The sequence below is a fragment of the Cervus canadensis genome, chromosome 23, assembly GCF_019320065.1.
Source record: "Cervus canadensis isolate Bull #8, Minnesota chromosome 23, ASM1932006v1, whole genome shotgun sequence".
Classification (NCBI taxonomy): Eukaryota; Metazoa; Chordata; class Mammalia; order Artiodactyla; family Cervidae; genus Cervus; species Cervus canadensis.
In genome coordinates, this window is record NC_057408.1 from 53006352 (window position 1) to 53013287 (window position 6936).

The 6936-nt window shown below is 39.9% G+C and overlaps 1 non-coding gene across 1 annotated transcript; it reads right to left on the minus strand.

Annotated features, from left to right (window-relative positions):
* Window positions 1–5819: 5819 nt before the first annotated feature.
* On the minus strand, window positions 5820–6251 carry LOC122425926. Its single transcript, XR_006265075.1, has one exon.
* Between the last annotated feature and the right edge of the window lie 685 nt (window positions 6252–6936).

A 6936-nucleotide genomic window follows, 5' to 3' on the forward strand; every position in this document is an offset into this window, starting at 1 on the left:
CCAAAAATAAGTAATAAATCTTTTAAAAAAGTCAGCATGCCAAACGGCTTATTTTGGGGTGGCAGAGTCTGCTCCCCTTCTATATATCACTCACAGACTGTGGAACTGTGGATTGTATTATAGTCCAATTAGCTGAAATCATATTTAACTAAACAATATTATCCCAGGAAGTGCTGGTGAAGGCAAATGTGTTAGTCACTGAGGATTCCAGGCAGAATAATCAAGAACTGCATAGAACAGGGTTCTCCCATGTCTTTTTTACAACTGGATTTTGTCACTGAATTGAATAAATTAGCCAAGCTGGTTAACTCTCCAGTGCTTCAGCTGCTACAGGCCCCACATCAGAGGACCAATGAACTACTCATAAAATCCTGGCGTGCTCAGACAATGAGTTACAACAGCACGAAACCTAATAAGCATAAATGTTAAGGCCTCTTGTTAGGATGTTTTTTTTTTTCCTTGAAGTTTTAAAAGATCACTTGATTAAGCATAAGGGGAAATTTTACTGACTATTTTTTAAAATGACAAGCTCATAAGAAGCTCAATGTGAAACCAAAGTAGGTATGTCAACCTCAATATTTAATGTACAATATAATTTCATTAGCAGATGTAATAGTTCTTTGATCTGGGGAACTGAGCCTGTTAGTGTTTACAATTTATCTCAGTCAATGGCTGAAGGGTTAAAATTTAAATCTGCTGGCTATATTTCAAGTTGACTGATAAGAAAAATGGAACATGACCAGAGCAGGACAAGCAGATGATGCAGAAACTAGAATCCTACTAGAAACTAGAATACTACATAAGAAAGATTTGAAAACACAGTGACTAGTTAGCCCAGAAAATAGAGAATTTCTTCATCTTGTATTTTCAGTTCCTAATAAAGTTGTCAGTAATTGCTCATGGAAAGATTAAATGTGTTGTGTTAATACAAAGGTATATACAAGAGCGATTGCATTCCTCTAAGACCAAGAGGTCTTTTTCACGTGTATAGAACTCACATACTAATGGTATTTTACTTCTTGTCTTGAATTGAGATGTACTCTTTTGTGATACCTCAAACATTATTTCCTTTGTTTGGAACACTTCAAAGTGAGTCAAAGTTTACAATGATAGTGAAAGTGTTAGTCGCTCAGTCTTGACCCCATGGATTATAGCCCGCCAGTCTCCTCTGTCCATGGAATTCTCCAAGCAAGAATAAAAGAGTGTGTTGCTATTCCCTCTTCCAGGGTATCTTCCAGATGCAGGAATTGAACCTTGAATCTCTCATGCCTCCTGCATGGGCAGGTGGGTTCTTTACCACTAGCACCACCTAACAGCTATTAAATTTTACTTCATTGATAGAAGAAAGGAAACTATTAAGAGAGTGATTCCCTCCACTTTGTCCTTCCTCCCCTTTAAGTGACCACTCAAACTGTGACCACCAGCAACAACACAGGGTTTTCTTAGCAACAGTTATTGCCAGGGAGTATACTGTTGTTAATCATTATTTTGGAAACTGCAATTACCTCCAAACCTTAGATTCTTAATTTAGATATGCTATTTTCTCTTTGTTTGGTAAGCCCTTGAGCCACACAGTGCCTATATGGAAGTATTTATCAAAGTTTATTTAAGACTGATTAAGAAGAAAACCGCAGGCCTAAGAAGGCATCACTTGTGCTAAAGCCTGTGAGACCGAACTTAGATTTAATACCTTACCTCTTTGTAGTTTCAACCTTCTGCAGAAATGTAATCTTAATTGGCCAGTGTGGAATTTTCTGCTCAGTACAAATGAGGTGATCTGTCACATGGATTGTCTCCATCAGCCTCAAAGGAAGCAGAGACATCTGTGTGGTTATAGAGGCTCACCCTTCCCTTCAAAGAAGGTGAGCTGGCTTAAAAAACAATCCTTTCTTTTGCCAGTAGCTTCCATGCGCCACCATCCTTCTGCCTATAAAAGTCTTCCATTTTATACAGTCCCTTGGAGCACCCTTGTATTGACTGGAAAGATGCTGCGGGATTTGTGAATCATTCAATAAAGCCAGTTGAATCTTCAAATTTATTCAGCTGAATTTTATTTTCTAACAGCTTGACTAGCCAAACTGTGTGTTAGGATCACCTCATGTAATCGATGGAACCATTAAAGTAAGTGCTGCTTCCTGCAGCTGGTTTGTGATTTATCTTGCATGGCCAATGATTTTATTAGTTGTTTTTGATTTCATAAAAGTGTCTTTATTAATTTGAAAGCACCAATAGCTGTATTTTCTACTTTTTATCTATAAATAGCTTTATGTGTCCCATCAGAGCAAGCAATCAAAAACAAACAAAAAAAAAAACCAAAAACTTTAAATATAAATCAAATATGTTTCTCAATACTTAATTGCAATGTGCTTCACTCTTTAGAGTTTATATTATGCATTTCTGCTTAACTTCTGTCTCATGCCTACTCAGTCCCTGGCCCTTTTTATAACACCTGATTTTCCTAATCCAGCCTGGAAGCACTGGTTGACTTCAAGCACTTACCTACTGCTCCTTGTTCTGTCCAGAGGCACTGATGCCCTCCTTCTTCTGGTCTAGTTTATCACTTGGATTGCTTCCAAGAGTTCTTCATTTGTGCTTTTTCCTGTTGTCTGTCTCTTGGGCAGTCTCCTCTTATACACAAGGAAGGTCATGCATGTCTCCTCTATGGTTCCTTCTCCATCCGCCCTCTTAATATTCCTGTAGTTTATCTTGTATCTGCACTTTCCAGCTGAGTTTCCATCTACTGAAAAAAGTGAATGACTCAGTCTGAAAAAGTCAGTTCAGTTCAGTTGCTCAGTTATGTCCGACTCTTTGCAACCCCGTGGACTGCAGCACGCCAGGCCTCCCTGTCCATCACCAACTCCCGGGGTTTACTCAAACTCATGTCCATTGAGTTGGTGATTCCATCCAACCATCCCCTGAACTGCAAGGAGATCCAACTAAAGAAATAAATCCTGAATATTCATTGGAAGGACTGGTGCTGAAGCTGAAACTCCAATACTTTGGCCACCTGATGCAAAGAACCAACTCATTGGAAAAGACCCTGATGCTGGGAAAGATTGAAGGCGGGAGGAGAAGGGGACAACAGAGGATGAGATGGTTGGATGGCATCACCAACTCAATGGACGTGAGTTTGAGTAAATTCCGAACGTTGGTGATGGACAGGGAGGCCTGGCATGCCACAGTCCATGGGGTCGCAGAGTTGGACATGACTGAGCGACTGAACTGAACTGAACTGAAACTATGTGGAGGTAATGAAGATAACGACGACCTCCTTCAAAAGGTCCCATGCATGCCCTGCTTCACTCAGTGCCCCCAGCCCTGCAGCAGGCCCCAACCAACCCACACCTCTGCCGGAGACTCCTGGACACTCATGGGCAAGTCTGGGTCAGTCTTTTGTGGAGTCACTGCTCCTTTCTCCTGGATTCTGGTGGACACAAAGGTTCTGTTTGTGCCCTCCAAGAGTCTGTTTCCCCAGTCCTGTGTAAGTTCTGGCGGCTCTATGGTGGGGTTAATGGAGCCGCTCTAGCACCTACTATCTGAAAGAGTAGTCACTTGTAAACATTTCCTATCTCTTCAAGGCTTCCTCAGCAGCTCAGTGGGAAATTCTGATGGAATTTACCAGGCAAGAATACTGCAGTGGGTTGCCATTTTCCTCCTTCAGGGACTCTTCCCAACCCAGGGATTGAACCCCGGTCTCCTGTATTGGCAGGCAGATTCTTTACCACTGAGCCACTTGGGAAGCCCTGTGCATAAATAATAGGGTGAAAAATTCCTTACGTGTTCAATAAAGAATACAATTTGCTTCTGTTGCAGCAACTTAAATACCTGAAACAGGTTTTCTTAGCCTGCTGCTACTGCTGCTAAGTCACCTCAGTCGTGTTCGACTCTGTGCGACCCCATAGACGGCAGCCCACCAGGCTCCCCTGTCCCTGGAGACCACATCTATCTTTAGTGTCAGTGCTTAACTCAATATATCACGTTTAGTCTAAGTTTCTAGTTGAGATGGGGTTGTCAAATTATTTATAAATCTCTAATCATTTCAAAACTATTTTCAATGGTTGAATGAAAAAAAGTCCTTATGAAATTCTTTATTCACTCATATTTGCAGAACAGTTGTTAATGAATTGTACATGGCCACACTTTAAGAAAGTAATCATTTCTTTGGTTTCCTCCATATCTACAATATTAATATAAACTTTATTTTTTGCTGAAAGCACTTTATCAATATTGTATTTGGTTGGATGAAAACCAAACATGATTTTCATCATTTCTTAATGGCAAATTTCCTAAAGAACTTGCCAAGACTTCAGTATCTCCAACCCTTGTGTTTAAATGTAACACTGAATACAAATATTCCAAAGCTTTTGCACTTGTCCCCTGTCACAATAGACGTTAATTTTTGCGACCCACTTGAATATCTTTACACTTCATTTTGAATATTTTGATAGATTTCCCCTTGCTATCTTGGGGGTACTTCAAAATTATGCTGAATTTGATTAGTTTAATTTTGTTCTCTAAATGTATGATTCAGAATGGAATAGAATAAATTTTACTGCTAGTTCATAAAAAAATTTATTTCTATACATTTTATACAAAAAAATTTACTGAGATAAAATTGACATATACCATTATATTAGCTTCAAGTGTATAACATAATGACTCAATATGTCTATATATGGTGAAGTGATCACCACAATTAGACTAGTTAACATCTGTCACTATATGTAGTTATAAAATAAAAAAATTATTTTCTTTGTGGCAAGGTCTTTTAAAATCTACTCTCTTAGTAACTTTCAGATATGCAATACAATGTTATTAACTATGGTCACCATGCTGCAAATTACATCTCTAAGACTGACTTTCTCACTGAGGGCTGGACATTTTGACTCCCTTCACCCATTTTACCCACCTTCTATCCCCTGCTTCTGGTAACCACCATTCTTTTATCAGTATTTATGACTTGTTTTGTTTGCTTTCTAAATTCTAAATATAAATGAGATCATATAGTATTTGTCTCTGACTTATTTCACTTAGCATAATGCTCTCAAGTTCCATCCATGTTGTCACAAATGGCAAAATTTAATTTTTTATGGCTAAATAGTATTCCATTGTATATATATGCCACATCTTCTTATCCATTCATCTATTGATGGACACTTAGGTTGTTTCTAAACCCACTCCAGTACTCTTGCCTGGAAAATCCCATGGATGGAGAAGGCTGGTAGGCTGTAGTCCAAGGGGTCGCAAAGAGTCAGACATGACTAAGCGACCTCACTTTCACTTTCATACATTGGAGAAGGAAATGGCAACCCACTCCAGTGTTCTTGCCTGAAGAATCCCAGGAATGGGGGAGCCTGGTGGGCTGCCGTCTATGGGGTCGCACAGAGTTGGACACAACTGAAGCGACTTAGCCCCAGCAGTAGGTTGTTTCTATGTGCATATATCTTCTCAAATTAGTAGTTCTGTTTTCTTTAGGTAAATATCAAAGTGGAAATGCTGGATCACAGGGTAGTTTTTAATTTTTTGAAGGATCCCTGAACTGTTTTCCACAGTGGCTAAGCCCATTTATACTCCCACCAACAGTGCACATGAGTTTCTTTTTCTCTACTTTCTCATTGAGATTCGTTATTTCTTGTCTTTTTGATAAAAGCCATTCTAACGGGTATATGGTAAAACCTCTTTGCTTTTGATTTGCATTTCCCTGATGATTAGTGACGCTGAGTATCTTTTCATGTACTTACAAGCCATTTGTATGTCTTCTTCAGATCCTCTGTCCACTTTTTTCCTCTGTCCATTTTTTTTTTTTTCTTTTTTTTTCTTCAGATCAGAATCGCCTCGATAATCAATGGCGCGGGACAAGACCGGCCTCGTCTATCTGATCAATTCATCACTTCTGAGCGCCGGGCACCATAGGACCGGCTCCGGAACCTCCGGGGCCACGGCGTTGCCACCGCCCAAGGGGCCTCGCTGCACAGCGCCCCGAGGAAGGGCTTCGCAGGAGGGAAGCTTTTCATTTCGGGTCGGCCCGGCGGGGCTGGAGTCACAACCCGATCAAATAAGATCAACGTGTAGGCCGGGGGAGGAGGCACATGGGCAGGCACACGCACTCACACATTAACTCATCCACTCACACATTCACGCGTCCACTCACACACTCGGCCTACACGCGCCGCCCCCCACCCCCCACACACACAACACCACACAGCAATTCACAGTAACCTAACTTCCAGCCCGCTCTCCCTCCGGTCCTCTGTCCATTTTTAATCGGATTTTTTTTCTTTGCTATTGAGTTATATAAGTTCTTTGTATATTTTGGATATTAACCCCTCATCAGGTATACGATTTGCAAATATTTTCTCCCATTTAATATGTTGCCATTTTGTTTTGTTAATGATTTCCCTTGCTGTGTAAAAGTTTTTTAGTTTGGTATAGTCAACATTTTATACAATTGAATGAAATTTTAGAGGTTTTTTTATAGGTTATATTTTTGAAACACTAAGTTACTTATTTACTCTTCATAACTCTTTGTTGACATATATTGTTTGCTACCAGTAATATTACATTTCTATTACTCGCTTTGTTTTTATGTTTTAAATTTTTTCTTTTAAATTATTTGCCCACAATGGGATAACCAACAATAAAGTATGAAACAAAAACCAACAAAAACACCAAGGACAGGCCCTTCCATTCTCTACCTTCTATGTAATAATGAAACCAATGCCACATTTTTTGGTTATGGCAGTACCTACTTCTGACATCAATTTCTATTTTGATTGTCTGCTGCAGTGTAGTAAACCACCCCAAAACTTAGTATCCCTTAAAAAAAACACAATTTTACTACTTCTCATGATTCAAGAATGGCAACCCACTCCAGTATTCTTGCCTGGAGAATCCCAGGGACGGGGGAGACTGGTGGGCTACCATCTGTGGGGGTCG